This window comes from Saccostrea cucullata, unplaced genomic scaffold (genome assembly GCF_032062105.1).
Source record: "Saccostrea cucullata isolate Sc308-1 unplaced genomic scaffold, CSIRO_AGI_Scuc_v1 ctg5902, whole genome shotgun sequence".
Taxonomy (NCBI): domain Eukaryota; kingdom Metazoa; phylum Mollusca; class Bivalvia; order Ostreida; family Ostreidae; genus Saccostrea; species Saccostrea cuccullata.
In genome coordinates this window covers 35,234-58,585 of record NW_026939830.1, presented here as the reverse complement: position 1 = coordinate 58,585, position 23,352 = coordinate 35,234, and the positions used below count along the sequence as shown (strand labels likewise).

General features: G+C 34.3%; 1 pseudogene; it reads left to right on the top strand.

Moving 5' to 3' along the window:
• Nucleotides 1-13,159: 13,159 nt before the first annotated feature.
• Nucleotides 13,160-14,879, top strand: LOC134254087 (ATP-dependent DNA helicase RecQ-like; annotated as a pseudogene).
• Nucleotides 14,880-23,352: the final 8,473 nt, after the last annotated feature.

Below are 23,352 nucleotides of genomic sequence, written 5' to 3'. Positions count from 1 at the left end.
GTGGAGAGCTACAAATTATTGATTGTATGTTAATTAAAGTCCCTCTCGAGAATTTTTCTCTCGTATAAAGACACAACTACTTGCTACGAAAGCCCATTGAGCTCATTTTCGTAGGTTAAAAAAATTAATTTTTCGCGTTATAACGCGAAACTTTCACGAATAAACGCGTAAATTTCGCGTTATAACGCGTAACTTTCGCATTATAATGCGAAACTTCAGCGAATAAACGCGTATCTTTCGCGTTATAACGCGAAACTTTTGCTGTTTAACCAAGACATTTGCATAAGTTTAACTTTCTTTTGATTTTGATCTAGTTTATTCATTACAAAGAAAAGCAAAAGGCCATTTTGATCTACCATCACAAGCTACAATTTTAAAGTTTTCTTGCTATTGAATCCAACCCTTTCAGACGTCTTTTTTTACCCTCTTAAGAGAATTTGAAATAAAACTGTTAAGATCTCAGAAAATTAACAAAATAAGGTAAAATTGTCAATTGTGTCTCACCACGTGGGTGAAAATAGGATGTGAAAATTTCCTTTGCCTCCGTTAGATTTACTGTAGATATACGACATCGTATTTTGAGGTTGCGCCACGTTGTCATTCCGTTGCTTACGAAAACACTGACAATTAATTCAAAGTGTAAAATCTCTTTGTTTGCTGTAGATCCTTAATTGTTTTGATTTATGGCGCTAGTCCACAAACTTTTCAATAACCTCTCAGATATATAAATATTTGAGAAAATTTAAGAAAAAGTAAACCCCTCCTCCTCGATCAATATCTAAGTAACAATATCCATTTATATTCATTACTTAAAAACATCATATGACACGTTAAGCTCATGAAATGACACATTGTTCACTCACCTTTAAGCTATGTTTCTACAAGGTATAATTTTTAATCAAAAACGATGGATTGCTTAATTTATTAGTGGTACAATTGTAGTGAATGTTAGCTCTCCGAAAAAAATGCTTAGAAGAGAGTGTGCCACCCATTGAAAAAACTGTATATTTATTGCGCACAAAAAAGTGCGCTCGATTCTCGATTTATTTCTCCATGTTTTTAAACTGTAATCTCAAAATAATACTAACCGTATGTTCCTAATATATTCTTTCACTGTTTCCACAACCAAACATTCCTCATAATCTTATATTGTAATCATCGAACATTTCGCTTATTTATACAGCCATTTTTGTTTTAAAGATAATTCGGTCCAATATACTTCGTTTAGATGTCAACTACGAGAGTACTTGATAGAGGAGAAAGGAATTTTTTAAATCTTCCCTTTTTTGTAATTATTAAAGGTAAGAATTTATAGGAATTAATCAAGAACCGAGCGCACTTTTTTGTGCGCAAATAATATATAGTTTTTTCAATGGGTGGCACTGTAGCTCTCCAGTCTATCAATATATTTTTATAGGAGAGCTACAGATCTGCAGCTACAATTGTAGTGAATGTTACCGATAAAAAATGCTTAGAAAGTGTCAAGTGGAGACTTTCCTTCAATAAAATAATCAGTCTAAAGAATTTCTTGAATTTCACAACTGAAAAACATGTACAAGAAAGTAAAATTCAATTTATTGATTGGTAGGGTTTTGAAATAAAAAAGAATTTTGATGACTAATCTATCCTATTCTCGAACTATTCTCGCATTTCTCCAAGACATCTTCTGTATAAATTATTAATAAATTCATGAAAGATCATGTAAGCGTTCATGTTCTTATCTGTCAGTGAAGATCAAGGTTCCTGAAAAACATTACTATATGCATATAAATTCGCGAAATAACGCGAAAGTTTCGCGTTTATTCGCGAAAGTTACGCGTTATATCGCGAAAAAATTATTTTTAACCTACGAAAATGAGCTCAATGGGCTTTCCGTAACTTGCCGATGTAGAGCTACAAATTTTGTCCAATACTCGGCACTCAAGGCAATTGAACAAAGAAGGATTTTTTTCGTGCCAGCAACTTCTGCGACACGGAACCTCGGTTTACATGTATATGGTCTCATTCGAGGACTTGTCTCCACGTCCCACCAATGGATTCGAACCTGCGACGTAAGGATCGACTCTTTACTTCGCGACTAAAGAGCAGACGCTCGAACCACTGCGCCACGCAAGCGACCAGGGCCAGTGACACTGAAAATAGTTCGCTGTCTCCATACCCTGCTAAGAGTTCTGTATAATTTCATTCTGCCAATCAATTGTAGATCTGTATTTATTAATGATATGAATGTTTTTGCACATCCTTAACTAGCCGCATGTCTTTATCATTTGTTGTTCTTTGTATGACCTCATTATAGTGTATATCTATTCGTTTAAGTATTTTATGGATCCATGATATGGCGGTGCTCTGTTGAACACAAATAAAAACGCAAGGATGGAGTTGAATGGTAATTTATTAATAAATAAATGACGAAGCATTTAAAATCTATCAACATATATAAGACAATACATATTATTATACTATCATGTTAAATACTAAAATCTGATTGGTTTATCAAGTTAACATTTCATTACCCTATTAGCAACGCATGTGACAACGGGTAACACAACGGTAATGCCACATGCGTGGATATTATGCGCGTACGGTTCACCGTAGAATTCTAAAAAGTTGCGCGTTTGAAAGAACCTGAATAAACTTGACGTCAATAAAAGCTGAAATATATCACTGAAAACAACAAACACACATAAACACATTGCGAGTGCAGAAATAACGAAACTTTATATGATAAAAGACTCTTTGAGTATCAAACAAACAATAAAAAGGTCAGTAAATCTTTTTAGAAGTAGCGAGTTTGAAAGCTTTCTAAACGTGAAAAAGATGATCGACGATTTTTTTTTGCTGACTTAATTTAAGAAGACATTCAGTATAATAAAATAAATGGTGCCTTTTTGGAGGGTAACAGTTGAAATTGCCACCCCTGCCAAAACCATTGTCAACCTCCGTGTATATTTGACAATGGTTTTAAAAGCATGTTCAATTAAAATTTTAAAAAATTGTTCAGCGTCACCATTTATATAATAAATTTATAAGAAATTTTAAATCTTAATTTCACAGTATTATGCAATGATACTATATTCATGCTACAAGAATATGCGGATCAAGTATTTCAGACCTAAAAAGTGCCAACGATGGGACAAATATTTCAACACTGAAATATATCACTGAAAATACCAAGCACACATAAACACATTCAGTTTATAGAAGTTACAGGATTGACCTCGGTTTGGTCAGAAAGAGCTCGTGACTAATTCAGTATCCAGGGTGTTTTTGCTTTATTCAAGTTTAAAAATCCAATCTGCTTGATGACTACGGGCCGTGCATGACCCTTTTCCACCTTGACAGCTCATCCTGGACTCCATGCCACTAAACCGGAAGTGAACCCCACAGTGTATATTTGACGTCTATAAAAGCATGTTCAAATAAAATTTTAAAAAATTGTTCAGCGTCAGTTATTTTTAATAAATTTATAAGAAATTTTAAATCGTTGAAAAGTCAAGTCAACAAAGAACCGATCAGCTAGAGTAAGCCACCTAATAAGGCATTATTTTAATTGAAAAAATACGTATTTTTTAAATTGATTACATATAGTAACATAATATTGTAATAAATAGTTATGCATTTTTCTTTCTTTTCTTCAATTACGTCAAATATTCAATGCGGTTTTCTGTTCCGGTTTAGTGGCATGGAGTCCAGAATGAGCTGCCAATGAGAAAAAAAGGGCCATGAACGGCCCGTAGTCGTCAAGCAGATTGGATTTTTTAAACTTTAATAAATAGCTCAAACGATCCGAATACTGAATTTGTTGCAAATGTTTTCTTACAAAACCCAGATCTACTTTTAGGTGCCAACACGTTGTCATTCTGGTGTTTTTTAGGAGAGGGTGGAAAGTTTTTTTTCCCGATTTTTTGTTTGTACGATAAAAACTTCAGACCCCTGTGATAGACAGAAACACATATCATTCCTAAGCAAACCGCGCATTTTTAGTTAGTGAAAGAGAAGACCTTCACCCCTATTGCAGGAAGGTGTGTAAATTGCTGTGCATCATTTTAATGACCTAGAAATCCACATTCAATAAATCTGATCAGTCCGTGGTTATCAGTATCTTGAGCATGAATTAAACTAGAGGTACTGTGAGCAGTGAGCTCACTAAATGATACCCCCCGCCTCCCATAATGTCCATGTGTTGCTATATATTGTTTTACGGTAATGTGTAAAGAGGAATTAACTCGTCCTATCAAATGTTATCCAGAAGCTTCTATGTGACGTCATAGGTAAACATATAATGACAATATCCATGTTTTGCTATGGGAAACCTAAAAAACGTGTCGAATAAAAAAAGTAAAATAGTAGGTGCACAATGGCAATATGTAATAAAGATTCTGTGAAAGTTTCATTAAATTTCACTCAGTAGTATAAGAGGAGTTGCGGATAAGAGATAAAGCGTAACTGACGGACGGACGTTCAGACGGACGGAAATCCCGATCACTATATACCCTCCCACTTTTCAAGCGGGGGGGGGGGGGTATAATGATACCGTCGATGGCTAGAAAAATAAAGTTGTTGTGGTTCTAATTTTAGATTATATATTTCTATATCGCAATTGACGACCCATCTATTGCACCGCCGGCAAATGGAATGTCTGTTCATATTTAAGTTCATGAAGTTATGCCACTCATTTACCGATGGCAATTCAATGTAGGATGCGCATATTCTATGAAATACTATTATACTGATGTGAGGGATTGTATTTCATCCTTTTCTGTAGAAACGCTTTATATGTCAAACAAAATTGATAAACCTAATAGTACGAGGGCTGTTCAATAAATAATGTCCGGAATTCTATGGCATACAACGCAGATATCATATGGCATTAAGCTTGACTTTCTTTCATGATTGAATAAATTGATATCAGTTCATTTGCCCATTTTTCATCATATTTTTTTTTATTGTGAGAAGCTGGAAAACAAGGGCTATTCGAGACACTACATTAAAAATGAATGATAAAGAATCTGTAAAGTAGAGTGAAATTAAATAAACGCTTCATTAAAGCTGCTGTAAAACATGTTCACAATCCCAAAGAAATAATCACTGATACATGTGAAATTTACAGCAACCGATGTGTTTTATAGAAACGTGAGTAGGTGGATTTCAATGAACAATAATGATATAATGGGTATCAAAAATGGGTACCGTCCTTGGAGGCAAGGACTTACAACAACCAATGTTCTGTTTGCCATAATTCAACAAATTATAACTGTTTGATTGAATTTAGGAAACATAGAAAATTTGATCAAACTGGGGGTAGTTCACACTACATATATTTTAAAGAAACATTTCACAGTAAAAAACCTTAGTACAGTGGACCTTCAGATATCCGGACGCCAGATATCCAGACGCTTTTCCATCAGAACAGAATTTTTAACGTTATTTTTGTCTTGTTTAACTGGTTTTATCCGAATAAAAATTGACTGTGTGTGAAAACCCTATGTTTTGAAAAATGTGTGTGAAAACGACAGCGTGTAAGAATATCTAAAGAATTGGGTTTTTTTTAAATCAGAAATTGTATTTATCCACGTTTGCCATTTTCTTAAATATTAGTGGTCTTGTTGTTCAAATTCGTATTCGGGGAGGCATATCAGTTTCTGGAGAGGTCTAGAAAGCAAAACTGTTGCCAAAAATATAAAGGTTTATGAGAGGAAGGAACCAGAATAAGGAAATCACTACATTAAATTTCTTCATGACAACGTCCAAACCCAGACTCCCTGAAAATTAAAGGAGTTTGGGGGATAAAATGATTGATTGATTGATTTTATATTGTTTAACGCCAAGTCGGCAATATTTCGGCGGGTAAAACGAAAGTTAAAGTTTTGTCAAACTACACTGTACCTGTAACAATATTCGCCAGATCTGTCACCTTTTGACTTGGTTCATCTCCAAACTTGAAAAAAAGAACACTTTTCAGAAAGAAGAAACAAGTCCAGGAACTAATAGGATCTGTCATATTTAAGTATACGAAGGGCCATATTCAAAAATGACTTCTTAACACAATCAGAAATCTGATAAAAATGTTACAGACATGTGTTTTAATTAAGAGAATATTTAAAGCAAAATGAGCTGCAACTGTTATGTTGGTTTTTGTTGTTGTAAAATTGCTATTAATTATTTCAAATGCAGAAAAAAAGGACATTTTTAAAGTTATGTTGTTCATATTTGCCTTGGGAGAACTATAAGTTCTAATTGAAGCAAAATTACACTATTGTCGTCCTGTACAATATTGATTCCCTGTACAATACTATATACATTCCATTGCACAGAAATCTTACTTGTAAAGAAAATAATACTTCATTATACCCCCCGCTTGAAAAGCGGGAGGGTATATAGTAATCGTTAATTCCGTCCGTCTGTCCGTCCGTCCGTCTGTTACGCTTTGTGGTACCCATCTCTTATCTGCAACTCCTCTTATACCACTGAATGAAATTTGATGAAACTTTCAAAGAATCTTTATTACATATTGCCATTGTGCACCTCCTATTTTACTTTCTGATCCGACACATATTTTGGGTTTACCGGCCACAGCAAAACATGGGACTTTGCCATTATAACTATATGGAGGCGGGGGGGGGGGGTATCATTTAGTGAGCTCAACGCTCACAGTATACCTCTACGCTTGAAAAGTGGGGTATATAGTACCTCTAGTTTTAGTTTTACTCAGAATGGACGCTTTGGGGTAATCTCTTATAACTCCTCTCATACCACTGAATGAAATTTGATGAAACTTTCACAGAATCTTTATTACATGTTGCCATTGTGCACCTCCTATTTTACTTTTTGACACACATATTTTGGGTTTCCCGGCCACAGGAAAACAACTTTTTCACCAGTTATAACCATATGCAGTTCATTTTAGCTCATTCACAGTACCTCTAGTTTTACTCAGAATGGATTAAATACATACAGATCTATCATAATTGCACATTTTAACAGCTAAAAAAACTTCGAAAATGCAGCTCATTTTACTTTTTAGTTTTAATGTATGTTATCAATGCACGCTTAAAATACTTCTATATAGATGAGCATCAAAAATTAAAAACAAAGTCTACCGATTTTTGACGAGATCTTATCACGTGCACCCTAGCTTGCTCATGGAACAAAATTATTGACTCTCTAAGGGAAAATCCTCATATCATGATCAGCCCTCATTACACGTTTCCCAAAAATCTGATGTTCAAGTCAATATACAGCAAAGCGACCTTTCGATTAGAAAATGATATCATTGCCGATGCCTCTAGTTCCAGTACGTTTTTATGGCCAAATGTAAATGCATGAAGAATTTCGTTATGAGCAACTATGATGTCAAATACCCTGCCGTGTGTGAAAAGTTTGTGCAATTTAATTCTGTTTGCAGTTTTGAAGGTAGTTTGCCAGATTATCGGTCTAAACGTTCAGTTTATACAAGACTTGCTTAAAATAAACGTAGGACGGAGAACTGCACATCAAATCGTGGAACTGATGTAACAATGTATGAAGAAGCTCATTAGTTAAAGGTGAATGAGATGTAAGATGTTTGAGAAGGGTAAAAGATTCGGAACATATAATTTTAATAAGATTATAGATCAATGTTTTTACATAAATGATCATGATATGATTACAACTATCTCATTTCTTTAAAAAGGAACAATCTAGATAATGTGGGAAAAAGATAGGTTTGGGGGTGTTCTTCCAAAATAAACCGTAAAAACCAAGGAATTTCCTAACGTAGCGGAGTTGTATTAGTTTTTCCCTATGTGTAAATAGAAGTGATATTTTCAATAGTAAAAGAATTAAGACTGGTTCTGTTATTCAAATAAAATTAATAAGGTGCTAGTTCCGCATTTTTTATTTCCATATACGTGTTTGTTTGTTCTTTGTGACATTTAATTATTTCTCTTGTATCTGTATGATAGTTCATGTATTTTATTCTGTTCTTCCGTCTTACTGATTTTGCTCTTCCCTCTCCTTAATATTATTTAACTGATTTATTGTCCCGCGCTTTCGCGAAAGTGAGGGGACATGAAATCTCATATCCGTCTGTCCTTCTATCAGTCTGTAGCTCTACTAAAGTTCTTTTGCATAAGAACAGATGGGACTTCCGTATTACAAATGTGTATTACCTGTGACAAGACTTTCTTAACCCACTGTTTTTTTAACCCTTGACTTTGAAGTCTGACCTACTTTTGAAAAAATTAACATTACTTTAAATCGGTCAAAATTTTTGAATAAGAAATAGGCTCTTTATATCAAAAATGCAAGTTACCCGTGACAAGACCTTTCTAATTATGCTGGGTTTTTTTTTTTACCTGTAATCTTGACTCTGAAGTTTGACCTACTTTTCAAAAACTCGAACCTTGGTCATAACATTTGAAACTATACTCAGTAGGTTTTTTTTCTGATCTCACATTCATATTACATTAGACAAGACCTTTCTAAGTTTTTTTTAACCCTGTGACCTTGAGCCTTGACGTTTAATCTGTACTTTCTAAGTTTTTGGAACTTGTGTCCGATCCCTTTGACAAGTTGTCAATAATATATGTTCAAAACAAAAGTTTGAAATATTTCTTTTTTCCCCTTATAAATTTTGAATGAGAAGATACAAAGAATATAATACATGGCAAAATCTGTATCACACCCCATATCAACCCGAGACTCCTATATCAGCCAGAGGGCCGAAGGCCAGAGTAGAATCTAACAATGTAGAAAGTGAATCGTCGGCAAGCTTTTTCTCCGGTCTTTCCCCCTTGTACAATAAATACATGTGCATCTCCACTGGGCAGCTTGGATTCCCAAACAAGAGGCCCTGGGCCTTATAGGCCACTTGAGCATCATGTTACAACTTTCAAATGATTGAATTTGGTTCATGTTTTAAGCTAGATGCTATGGCATTCACAATTTTGAAAGAGGCACCATTGCTAATCATAACTATACACTTAGCAATTGCTTAGTTTGTTTACTTGATACCCATAGGCAGGGTAAGAGAAAAATACATTTAACTAATCAATAATTTTCAGAAGTGCCCAAACCACACATGAACCCCTGACCCTAGGTCTACACATTGCACAATTTTTGAAAAGGCACACTTGCTTATCAAAAATGTTTGATTAATACCAAGGAGCAGATTTCAAACAATTCATTTTCAGTATATAAGTAGAGCCCTCCCCCCTCTTTAGTATCCATGATCCAAGGGGCCTTGAAATTCACAATTCTGGAAGAAGAACCCTTGCACATCTTAACAATAGGTAGTTTATCAACTTATTATTCAGGAGCAGAGAAAAATATTTTCATAGATGTAATGTATTTTCATTATAAAATGATTATAGAGCTGCACCCTAAAGCCAGAACCCCTGACCATGGGGCCATGAAATTCACAATTTTGGTAGAAGCATTCTTGCTCATCATAACTTTGTACTTAGTTAGTTTATTCAATACCTAGGAGCAGAGAAGAAGATTTTCAAAGAATAACTTAAAGGCATTTTCACTATATAATCAATAAAGCCCCACCCTAACACCAGAACCCCTGACCATGGGGCAATAAAATTTGCAATTTTGAAAGAGGCATTCTTCCTCTTCATAAGTATGTACTTAGTTTATTTAATACCTAGGAGCAGAGAAGAGGATTTTCAAAAATTTAATGCATGTTCACTATATAATCAATAAAGCCCCGTCCTAACACCAGAACCCCTGACCCTGGGGCCATAAAATTCACAATTTTGTTAGAGGCACTCTTGCTCATCATAATTATGTACTTAATTAGTTTATTGTGTACTCAGGAGCAGAGAAGAAGATTTTCAAAGAAATAATGCATTTTCTCAATGTAATCAATAGAGCCCCGCCCTAACAACAGAACCCCAGATCCTGGGGCCATAAAATTTAAAATTTTGGAAAAGGCACTCTTGCTCAGTATAACCATGTACTTAGTTAGTTTATTTAATACCCAAGAGCAGAGAAGAGGATTTTCAAAGAAATTGCAATGCATTTTCACAATATAAGAGAAAAATCAATATATAAAATGATTATAGAGCGCCCTAAAACACCCCTGACCATGGGGCCATGAAATTTTTTGGTAAAAATAATAACACAATTTATTAATACCTAGAGGACTCAATGCTGAGTTTACTCAGATGACCTAAAAATTTGAATTTCACGATTTCAATATTAATTCATCATTTGCAAGTATAGTAAATCAGAACAAGAGGCCCATGGGCCTTATAGGTCACCTGAGCATCATACAACAACTTTTCAACGATTGAATTTGGTTTATGTTTTAAACTAGACGTCATGGCATTCACAATTTTGAAAGAGGCCCCATTGCTAATCATAACTATACACTTAGCATGTTTATTTTGGTTACTTAATACCCATAGACAGAATAGGGGAACAACAAATGCATTTCAACTAATCAGTAAAATTCAGTAATAATCAGTGGTGCCACTACCACACACCCCTGACCCTTGGTCTACACATTTCACAATTTTTGAAAAGGCACCTTTGCTTATCGAGCCCCCTCCCCCCTATGGAACCACTGACGCCTTGAAATTCACAATTCAGGAAGAATGGCCCTTGCTCTTCATAGCTATTTAGGTAGTCAATCTGCTAAATACCGAGGAGCAGAGATGAAAATTTTCAAAGATTTAATGTATTTCCACTATATAATCAATAGAACCACGCCCTAAGACCAGAACCCCTGACCCTGGGGCCATAAAATTCACAATTTTAGAAGAGGTTTTCTTCCTCATCATAACTTTATACTTAGTTTGTTTAATACCCAGGAGCAAAGAAGATTTTCAAAGAATTAATGTATTTTCACTAAATAATCAATAGAGCCCCACCCTAAGACCAGAACCCCTGACCATAGGGCCATACAATTCAGAATTTAGGAAGAGACATGATTCTTCCTCATCATAACTATGTACTTACTTTATTTAATACGCAGGAGCTGAGAGGAAGATTTTCGAAGAATTAATGTATTTTCACTATTCTTACACCTTATTTTCTGTTAATCTTTTCTATGGTTTCAGCATTGAAAGGCCGGTATTAGCTCTTAATCATTTTATATTATTTTTTTGTATTTTTTCAAAGAAAATGAAAAAAATTATTTATATCCAAACAAGACGTTTTCGAGTTAAAAGTTTGCTGTAAATGAATGTCATATGAATATCTAATAAAATATGTAAAGAAAGTCTGGTAAGACTTTTTAATTTTTTTTATAAAAAATTATTTATGAAAATAAAACACATCATTTACAAATATTTTTTAAAACTATGGTTAAAAACACCATAAAACTAGTCACAAATGAGGAGAACATGTTTGTCAATCATATTTTAAAAAGAAATTGAAATGAAATTGAGAAATTTTAAAGAAATTAATTTTTTTTATATTTGGACCTAACCCGATCAAAATTAACATAAAATAAATAAAATAAAATTTTTAGCCTCTTTCATGTATTTATAATGAAGAAATCTATTTGATTGTTCAATAATGTTTTAACCCTTATTACACCTAATCAGACAAGTGTTCTAGGTAAAATGTTATTAATTTCCAATAATTGCACAATTATGGTTGGGATCGGTTTCATTTTGATCGGGATTGGCCAAAATTTAAAAAAAAAAATTTCTCTAGAATTTGGCTATTTCGTTTCAATTTCTTTTATAAATTTGATTAACAGATATGTTCTCCCCAGTTGTGACTGGTTTTAAGAAGATTTTAACCACAAGTTTAAAAATTGTTCACAAATTATGAGTTTTATTTTCATAAATATTTTTCATTTAAAATCTTTTAATATCTATACGGCTTTTCTTAACATATTCTATTAGGTATTCATGTGATGCATTCATTTACAGCAAAATTTTTACAAGAAAGCATGTAATTTGGATGTAAATAAATTTTTTTAATTTTCTTTGAAAAAATACAAAAATAAATCATATAAAATAATTAAGACCTAATGTCGGCCTTTCAATGCTAAAACTATTGTTTAAAAAGGTTGACTCAGAGATTAGCTGCAGATCTGTAGCGTTATGTTTTTATATAGTAGTCTTGACCATAACGCTACAGATCCAGTAGTGCAAAAAAGGTGCAATTTACGGCGCAAGATTTTCTGCGCTCGGTTGAAGATAGATATCTGCACTTTCCAGCATTAATCACTCGGCTACCGTTTATCCCCTAAGTCTAGACATATTTTACTACCAACCTGTACATTTTATCCACCTCTAAACCCTCTGTAATCGTCTCTACAGGTCGACGAACTCGATTGTTTTGAATTTTCTGCCATCCGACAGCCATGTTGACCTACTAGCGAGATCTCGCTAAAAGGTCACGTGATATATGGAATGTGGAACAAACGTGTTGATAACGTAAACAAAGTGCCAGTTCGTCGTTTTTCTATCGATTTCGTACAAAATAAAGTTTGGCAACACTTTTTCTTTGATTTGCACTTATTTTTAAAACACATTTAAATGATTTTTCAGGGAAAACACATACACTTTCATTTATTTTTTTGTCAAAATATTGGTATAGATAATCAGAGGCTTCAGGTAGTTGTTGATTTTGCAGTATGACAAAATGGCGCGACCCAGAAATGTCACCGAAATATTTAACAACGAAATAAAAGAGCAATTTCATTTCAATTTTGAATTGAAGGACGAACAGGTACGGGTTGTAGATAGTATTGTACAACATAATCACACAGTTGGTGTTTTTCCAACAGGTTTTGGTAAAAGCATATGCTATCTTTTACCGCCCTTGATATTTAACAGACTTGACAACAAAGTACACCATACATGTATTGTGGTCTCGCCATTAAAGAGTTTAATGCTTGACCAGTGCAAACATAATGCCAGTCATGGAATCAGTGCAGCAGTTATACAAGCAAAAGATGAAATGTCCTCAGAAGTAGTGGAAGGTATTTATATATAATGTTAGAATTTAAATCAGTGCATTCCTGTATTTCTTAAGAAAGAGTGTTTAATAGCCAACATTTAAAAACACTGCAATAAATAAATTTTCCTTAAAAAATTGTATATCAAAATATATAGAAACAATATGTACATGATGATATGTACACATATGTTTTAAGGAGCCTCTTAAATACTGTTTTTGTTAAATGTAGGAATCATTTTCTGTGCTTTATATGTCTCCCGAGACTTTACTAGATATAGATTCCTGGAAAGACATGCTGTTGGGTTCCAAGATTTATAAAGAGAGTGTCTGCCTTATTGCAATAGATGAGGCACACATTGTGGAGTCATGGTAAGGAAACTTCACACTCATTCAACAAAAGATAATTTGATGTGTTTTATTTATTAAAACCTTTCCATTTTTTTTGCGGGGTGGGGGGGGGGGTGGTTAATTAATACATGTTTAAGATAACTCCTCAACCTAAATATTTTTCTTCTGAATTAAATAGAATTTCTATGTTCATATAAGATAAACAGAAATATTTTAAGTACAAAATTTCTATTGCATGATGCTTCAATTCTAATCTACAGGGGTGAAACATTTAGACCTACATTTGACAGATTGGGGAGCTGAGGTCCCATTTCCCCAGCACAACCTTTTTATTGTTAACTGCCACATGCACACAACATATCTTGAGGCAAATTACAACAAGGATTCACCTACCAAACCTGAAAATGTTTAGTGCATCTCCTGACAGGTACATGGTACAGATTTCAAACATTTTATTTACAAGACTAAATATACTGGTATATTATTGTACATAAAATATAAACACATAATTTTTACAGGCCAAGCATATACCTTGAGTGTCAAAGAGCCAGTGACATTTTCAAAGACCTTCACTGGCTATTTGAGGAGGTGAAGGAAAAGGGAATTAAAACTAGGAAGTCTTTGATATATGTAAGGTAAGATAATTCATAAAATGCATTATTTACTGATTAAAAACACACATTTTCAGATCCAAATTTTCAAGATACATTATGCATGTACTGTAGACCATTTACCATTAACTGTATGTTTTAAATTGAAATTTTGTAGAAGTTTAAGTAAAGGTGGCTGCCTGTACAGAGACATACATGTATTAGGTCATTTGAAAGAGCACGCATTCCATGAGAAAAAGAAAACTCGGCAAAACAGCTTCATTGCACTATATCATGCTGGGATGAATTCCAAAGACTTGAACTATATACTCCATGAAATTTCAAAACCAGACAGTGTCATCAGGATTGCCATATGCACCATTGCTTTTGGCATGGGCATAAACATTCCTGATATTGATATTGTAATTCACTGGGGTGCTTGTTATTCTATCATGTACTACTGGCAGGAAGTGGGTAGGGCAGGGCGAGATGGAAGGGAAGCACAAGCCTTATATTTTATCACACCTGGATCACTTTTGCACACAAGTGATGATATGAAGGAGTTGTGTAGATCAGTAGAGAAGAAGGAATCCAAGTGTTTTCGGGATACTATCTTATCTCATTTTATTGGCCATATCAGCACATCACATCCAGTTTGCACACTACAGTGCACAGAATGCAAGTGTTCATTGTGCAAGTGTTGTTATTTATGCCGTCAAGATTGTCCATGTAGGAATGACAAATGAAAGACAAGGTAAGTGTCTCTAAATACAGTATCTTATTTTCAAACACTCATATATTTACTCCTATTCATACAAGAATTCATTTTCAAGTGCTTTTACATACTTTTTCAGTCTGTTGTTTAGCTTTTCTGGGCTTTTTATACAAATTTTGTGCTCAAAATTAGCATAGCCATGATGGTGCCTTTGTCTATCTTTATCTTTAAAGAGGTCCTCAGACCTGTACTCCTCCACAAACTTTTTTATTTTAGACATAGAGGAACCGTCTGTTGATGTGGCTTTTGGGATGTAGTCATTGCCCTACTTTTTGGCTTTATTTAATTTTTATTTATCCTCTTGTTCAATCAGTTGCAAAGGGTAAATAAGACTGTAAGTGTGTGTGTGTTGGTGAATCCAATTGTGTTTGAATGTTACAAGCTTAAAATTCACTCATCACAGAGATGCTCCAGTTAGCAGTGACCTAGTTATGAAGTTTTACCCACATACTACACAAAGATATATCATTGGCAAATCTTTTTACTGATTACCCGGCGGGTAATATGCAGTTATAGCTAAAACATATTTAAATTTACAATCATTTTATTTAAACAGATTATATATATATTGATGCATTTTTAAAAAGCATAGAAACATACATGTAAGCTGATTTCTTGTTTGTCAATGGCATTGCACTCTGGAGCACACATGTTAGTATGGGCAGTTGAGTCTGCAGTTCCTGCAATGCAGTCTCCCACTTGAAAGCTGATAGGGAGGAAAGAGTTGTTGGCACTTGGAAGGACGGGATGGCTGCTTCCTTCACTTCTTTAGTGATGCTCCTCTTCAGAACTTTGATGAAGGCGTTTCGAGCACACTTACTTTTCTAAATTAGCAATTGGAAAGCATGGTAATATCGAGATTCATTTATCTTGTCAATTACTATGTCTTTGAAACCTTGTTTTCTTAACGTGAATGTTTCAATGCTACTTGTCTGAACAGGTTTGTACTTTGCTTTAATAGGGGTGGAGGAAACAGGGCAAAAGTGCTTGATTCGAGGCGATATATCCAGACATTTCTTTTTCGGGCTTTTCAGTGGTGTTAAATTAAACTTTCTCTTCAGGAATTCTTTCGGGTGTGGGGAACATGATATTTTTGAGTGAGAATGATACTGATGTTTATAAACTTTCACAGTCAGAGAGGCACAGCTGTCACAGATGTATTTTTTAGAAGGGGTGATTGGCAGCACAATTTTCTTAGACAATAAATCATTAAGTTTTATCAAGGGGATGGGGAGATTATGTACTAATTTTCTTTTATACCCCCTGTTCCTCTTCTCAAAAGGTTTCTCACAGTTGATGCAGAGAGCATCCATCTTGTCACATCCTCTGTGTCAAATTTACGCGCCTTACGTCATGTTATATGTATCAGTCTACTTATGTTATGAACTAAACAATGTATATTTTGACCAAAAAATAAGTGAAAGTGTATGTGTTTTCCCTGAAAAATCATTTAAATGTGTTTAAAAAATAAGTGAAAATCAAAGAAAAGTGTTGCCAAACTTTATTTTGTACGAAATCGATAGAAAAACGACGAACCGGCACTTTGTTTACGTTATCAACACGTGTGTTCCACATTCCATATATCACGTGACCTTTTAGCGAGATCTCGCTAGTAGGTCAACATTGCAGAAAATTCAAAACAATCGAGTTCGTCGACCTGTAGAGATGATTACAGAGGGTTTAGAGGTGGATAAAATGTACAGGTTGATAGTAAAATATGTCTAGACTTAGGGGATAAACGGTAGCCGAGTGATTAATGCTGGAAAGTGCAGATATCTATCTTCAACCGAGCGCAGAAAATCTTGCGCCGTAAATTGCACCTTTTTTGCACTACTGGATCTGTAGCGTTATGGTCAAGACTACTATATAAAACCATAACGCTACAGATCTGCAGGTAACTCAGAGATCTATAAAATAAAAAGTTGGTGTGGCATTCCTCCTTAATTCAGAATGAAATAGATATCCTGTATTCCAACAATTTTCTTGGTGTAGGTAAGTCATAAAAATGGGCCAAATAGGTATTTAAATCCGCCGGAGGAATATTGCAAATGTCCTCATTTTCAATTTTGCTTCGTAACAAGGTTAGGATCTGGTTTACGTCTGTGGATGTTTTCCTTACTGTATTTGGGTTCCGCATATTCATGACCAACTGTTCTGTTGAATCGTCTGATTCTATTAGTTTATCTAGTTCCCCAATTCTCCTCGCCAATGATTCTAATACTTCGTCCCCCATTTCTATCTCTCTTGGTGATCGTTTGTCCATTGTTAGGTCTTTGCTATCCGTTTTCGTCCGTCGTGTGTTATAACTTCAACATAAATTTTCAGCTTCTTTTTTTAAACCGCTGAACAATTTCAGTCAATTTTAGCATATGGCATCTACGGGTGAATGGGAACAAAATTTGTAAACGTCACAGTCCCTGCCCCCTGGGGCTTAACTGGTGGGGCCAAAACCACTAATATTATTGCAATCTTTAACATTCTTCTCAGTAATTTTAACTCCTGGACATCAAGCAGTCAAACTGTTGGCATGAATGTAATGACCATTTAGTCCTCTACCAATATTGTGAAATTCATGGGTCAGGGGTTCTGGTGTTAGGGCTCCATTGATTATATAGTGAAAATACATTGATTCTTTGAAAATCCCTGCTCCTGGTTATTAAATAAACTCACAAAGTACATCGTTATGAGGAGCAAGAATCATTTATGCGTCTTCCCAAATGGTGAATTTTATGGTCCGAGGGAGAGGGGTTCTAGTGTCAAGACGGGACTCTATTGGTTATATGGTAAAAATACATTTAATATTTGAAAATGTTCTTCTTTACTCTTGAGGGTAAAGCTGATGAACCTCCGAAGGACCGGTCTTAACGTCCCACAGTGAGATTCAAAACCGCGACTTAAGGATCAACTTCTTACTTGGTACCTCTAGAGCAGACGCTCTAACCACTACGCCACGCATGCGATCATTTATAATGAATAAAAATTCATGAAAAAATTTCCATAATTTGGAAATATGGGGCCCCAGGATCAGTGGTTCTTGTTTGGTGGGATCCACATAAACTGGTAATTAAAGTTAAAATGCATTTTCTCTTTGTCACTCTGATCTAGCTGTGGGTATTAAGTAACCAAAGTAATCATGCTATGTGTGTTGTTACGATAAGATTGTTAACTTCATGGCCTCTGGTTTAAAACACGAAACAAATTCAATTGTTGGAAAGTTGTTACATGATACTCAGGTGATCAGTAAGTCCCTTTGGCCTCTTGTTTATTTATCGATTTTTAAATCTGAAAAACCCAAAAAATTTTAAACTATAGCAAAGCTCGTTGCAAAGCAGCGAGTAGGACTTCCGTCCTGTTTTGACCTGAAGGGACGTCTACAAAAGAAATCAATGAGTTAAAACGTCTCCAGTGAGTTTATAATTTGTTTTGCGTTAAAACCTGCAAAATAAGTTTTGGCTACTTCTGGTTTGACTGGAAGTGATGTCGAGGGATGAAAAATTTAGTTGGATGCTTCTACTGCCATAGATTAACCAAAAACATGTCGAAAACCCGCAAAAAAAATGCATTTTCTGACTGCTTCCGGTTTTGCCAGAAGTGAAGTTATTTGACGACTTTTGACAATTCAGGCTTCATTTCCGGCTGACATCAAGTCACAAGACCAGAAAAAACTTTGAAAAACTCTAATTAAACAATTTTTTTCTATTTCTTTGTATTCAAAAGAGAAAGTTTAATTTTTCGTCTCTGGTTTATACCGGAAGTACTTCCAATGGGTACTTTTTGTTGACGATTGTGAATGTAAATGTTAGTTCTATTTGCCTTTATTCAAAACGGTTAAATTTTTCAAAAAATCTGGAAATTAAACATCACTTTCTGTGTCGACCGGAAGTGACGGATGCAAAATCAAAAGACGAAATATATAACTCAAAGAGATGTTTTATCATCCCCGAAAATATCGTGATTCAATCTTGGGTGGTTTACAAAAAGATGTGTGGACACAATAACTAATATCTAAAAAGAAAATCGGACAAAAAATGCGACCGGAAGTGATTGTTTTCAAAATATGAAAAACGTCAGGAGATATTACAGCAGTGCATCATTCCTGGAAAAACCTTTGAAATCGGTTCAGTAGTTGCCGAGAAATCACGTGTACTATGAAAAGGGAATAATAACTAGAAAGTCTGCTAATTACATCGCAAGCAATAGCGTATGTCGCCCCGAACTGGACAAGACTTTTACTTTTTCATCACTAAAACAGTACCCATTAGCTAAGCTTGGACACCCATCAATTCGTATCAGTCCTTTCAATACTTTGATTTAAAACTCAAAGTGAAAGAATTTTCACTTTTCCCCTGTATCCATGGCAACTATTGACATTTTGCAATTTTTAAATGCAAATCGCACAATTAATGATACTAATCATTGAATCAATAAAGTTTCATGACGAATGTTCAAGGTACCAGAGAGAACACTCTCGGACAAAATTCGTCGCTTTTTGCAGGTTTCCATAGCAACGGTAGACATTTTGAAACTGAACGTCATCACTGCAAAACTACAACCAGTGATCGTCTTTTAAGCAAGGTTTCAGGAAGATTGTCCCAGCCATCTCAGAGAAATAGCCCGTAGAGCAAAAACATGCGTACAATCGCAGTATGTCGCCTAGTCTAGTCAAATTATCAAATTTTCCATCAAAATGTGAACTAATTGTAACAGTTTCAAAATTAGTTTTAATCAATCTATGATATGATCTGAATGTATAACAAAAAGTTTAGAAAAATTTATACATGGGAAAATTGAAAAATTGAGGCCATTATTGGGACGTATTTTGTTCACCCTGATTAAGTGTTAAATGAACAATGTAAATTAGAAACTTCTATACTGGTTTAAAAAAAAAAGCATTTAAGTAGGGAAATAAACTTAACTGAATAATCTGAATTGGAAAAATATTAAATATTGGTTACTCTTGGTTGCCATGGAAACAGTATAAGTTGAAAATATCACCTACTTTTGAACAATGAACCTTTACAAACACGAATACAGTCACTACGTTAGTTTACACACATACTCAAAATGCATTCTTTTGCCATCAAAGAAATCATTTAGAAGATTTATATAAATAGGTGGTATCCATGGATACATTATAAATGAATTTTACATGAAAAATTTCGGTATTCAGCAATACTAAGTATAGCACGAATATACTCCATCACGAAAAGTTAAGAAATAATAAAAATGTTTTAATTCATATGAAAGGTAATATCCGAAAATAATTAGGAGCAGATTTAGAGGGGTCAGGGGACATCCCCCAATAAGAATTTTTTATGAAAAAGTAGAAAACCCCCCCCCCCCAAAAAAAAACAACACAAAAAACTGAATCCCACCTGTAACTGAAAGGTTTTCCCCGTATATGAAGGAAATTGTGGGAAGATCTCATAGAACCCCTTTCTTCCCCGAAATAGATTGATATGTTTTTATTCTGGATTAGGTAGGTTGTTAATTTTTTTTTTTGTCAAAAAATATTCTGAAATCTGAATTTTTTACGCACAGCGAAGCTGTTCCCCATAGATTACATTGTAGTTGTGTTTGGTTGGTAACTTGTATAAAATGCTCAGAAATAAAAAAAAAACTCTGTTTCAGTATCATAAAATGCTTGTACACTATAATGAGTATGATGGTTCTTGCTTGATCAGAACTTGAACCAATCCTACACCCGGGTACCCTACAAGGTATTTCTTTTCATGAGTTTAATAAAAGTGCTATCTTACTCATATCAAGTGGATCAACATTGATCAATGTATTTTTTTACCCTCCATATAATGAAACCACGCCCTCCGGTGTGATAAGAACATAGCAACATGCAGTTAATATTGCTTCATGGATGGTGATATTCCAAAAAAATATTTCAAGATTTTTTTCAGTGTAATTATACCCTCAACCACATTCAATAATATTAAGATAAGACACGTTTTAGGATAAAATCTGAAATTGTTATCCCTTGAAAATGATCATTGTTGACCAAGATGTAGCCGAATCAACAGTAATTAAATTGCATTGAGTACAAAATATTGTGAAATGTGCGTGCAAAGGTTCTGCGCAGTTAATAATTATTATATTGTTACCCTTCTTAAATCTTAATGTTTATATTTCAAACCGTTGCTATGTAATGTTACTTGAAGAGGGTGGGGGCAATTGAAAGCACACAGTAGATTATTTTATTCTTCTTGATAAAAAAATCTAAGGTCAAATTAAAGTACTTAAACAAATGGAATGAAGTAAAAGAGAGCAAGGCAAGTACTTGTTTCAAGGAAGAATTGAATGTTTAACTCTTGGTAGATACTGGTAGTCAATTTGTACTTATTCAAATTCATATGTAAATGTATTATTGTTATATATTTTCCCAAAATATTTTTATCCTAACAGTAATAGAAATTATAAGACTTTGGCTTTAATATAGGAATTCACCCGCATGGTGCAGGGGTTAGAGCATCTGCTCTAGAGTTGCGAAGCAACGAGTCGATCCTGACGTTGTGGGTTCGAATCCCACTGTGGGATGTTGAGACTGGTCGGATAAGACCGTATAAACCGAGGTCCCGTGTCGCAGTAGGCACTGGCGCGAAAAAGATCCCTCACTGCTTAATGGCCCTAAGTGCTGAGTATAGAACAAGATGTGCAGCTCTCCACTGGCAAGTGGTGGCGTAGGTCTCCATATGCATGAAAAATTCTCGAGAGGGACGTTAAACAATATACAATTATAGAAGAAAGATTCATGTCTATCTATACTTTTCTTGACTTTGAAAGTGTTCCAGATTGTTCACATTCTAAAGCATGCTCATTGGAATGCCTTTATCACCACTCCCCATAAAATGGTGTTTAAATATAAATTGCAAAAATGACCACATGATCTACAAGGAGAAGTTAAGATTTTAAAAATGGGTTTAAAATATTTTGTTAAAAAGTTACATTAAGAATTTAAAAAAAGAGAATTTAAGCATTTAATTCTGTCTAATCTATTCCATTTGAATTATTTCCATTACTATAAACATACTACAGCTTTTGTACATGTATAGATGCATGGTGCAGTCTTTATAGAGAAAAAGGTCAATATCAATTGGCTTTTTATATAAGGTTCGCTACTCTTTACAAAAGCAATAAGCAGTAAATCTGGAGAGCAAAAAAATTGTTTGAATCACACATTTCAAATTTAAGTTCCGGAGATGCCTGAATGGAATTAAATATTTGATTTTTTTTAACTTGGAGACCTTCAAATCAAATCCTGTTCAGGTGATTCCATAAATTATGTACTCTTTATTTCAAAATGATAAATTTCTATAAATTTTCTAGATATTTAATCAAAATATATTCTGTGATGATGCAATTGTAACAACTCTGATATACATTGTACATGTACTTGTCTGATAAGCTTCCTTGCAGAATTCTTTAGAAAAGGCTGTTTTGACTTGTTTTGTATACTAACTGTGTTCCATATATTTTTTGTTTCTTGTGTAATTCCAAAACTACTGGGGTATAAGTATCCATCAGGTGTTTACAAATAAAATGAAAGTGAACACATTCACATTTAGGAATTTCACAAACATGTATATTAAATTGTGAATACAAACAACGTTCCATATTTTTTTGTTCACATGAATGGTAGTTGCAGCAATTATTATGTATGTGTAGATGATATTTGGCCGGTGTGGAAGTCAAAACTTCACTTCTTCGAAAATCAAAAATATATAATTTTTTTGATTTAGTTTTGATTGCATAACAAACTACAGGTTAAAACAACAACTTTTAATAGCTTATCTACAAATCTGCATTAACTGTTGCAATTAGTTCTCATTTTTCAGTAGAATGACTAGACTAGCCCCCGACTTCGTTCGGGGCGACATAATAATAATAGGAAACATGAGACTAGAAAGTCTGCTATTGCAAGCAATAGCGTATGTCGCCCCAAAGTGGACAAGACTTTCAATTTTTGTATCGCTAAAACAATACCCACTAGTGCTAATTGTAACGGGGACCGTTACAGATGTTCCCCAAACGCTCCCCAACTCCTTTTTGGTGCCATATTCCCTGTAAGCTTCATTAAATAAGACAAACTCTGTGCATTTTGACTTTAACAACGTTTTCTCAGAAGGATACCAATTATATTCAAATTTTAGCATTGCACCCGTGCGCATGTGAATGCATGTCCGTTATGATCATATCATCTTGTCTACACTATCTACAGATTTTGATATACAATATATTAAAGCATTCAGTCCAAAAGTATGAAAAATCACTCTTTCAAGTGTATTTTTCATTTCAATCGTTCCAAATGCACGCACGTGCGTGCACGTGCATGATGACCATACCTTCTTGTAGGAGTCCCTTACATCTATCTATATTCTAAATCCTATCCTGTTTGGTTGAAAATCAAGGGAGTTATAGCCATTTCAAGTTTAAGCCAATCAGATTGCAGCACACGTGCATGCGCGTGATTTCATGAATTTTTTTCTATATCATATTGTAGGATTACCTAATGCATGACAATGTTTGAAATTTCAAAGCATTTCGTCAGAAAACAAAGTAGATATAGCCATTTAAAGTTTCAGCCAATCAGATTTCAGCACGCGGACATGCGCATGCTTTCATGAAAATTCTTATATGTCATGCTGTAGATCTTCGTAATGTAGGTCTATGTTAAAAATTTCAAAGGATTATGACAAGAAACAAGAAAGATATTGAGACTTT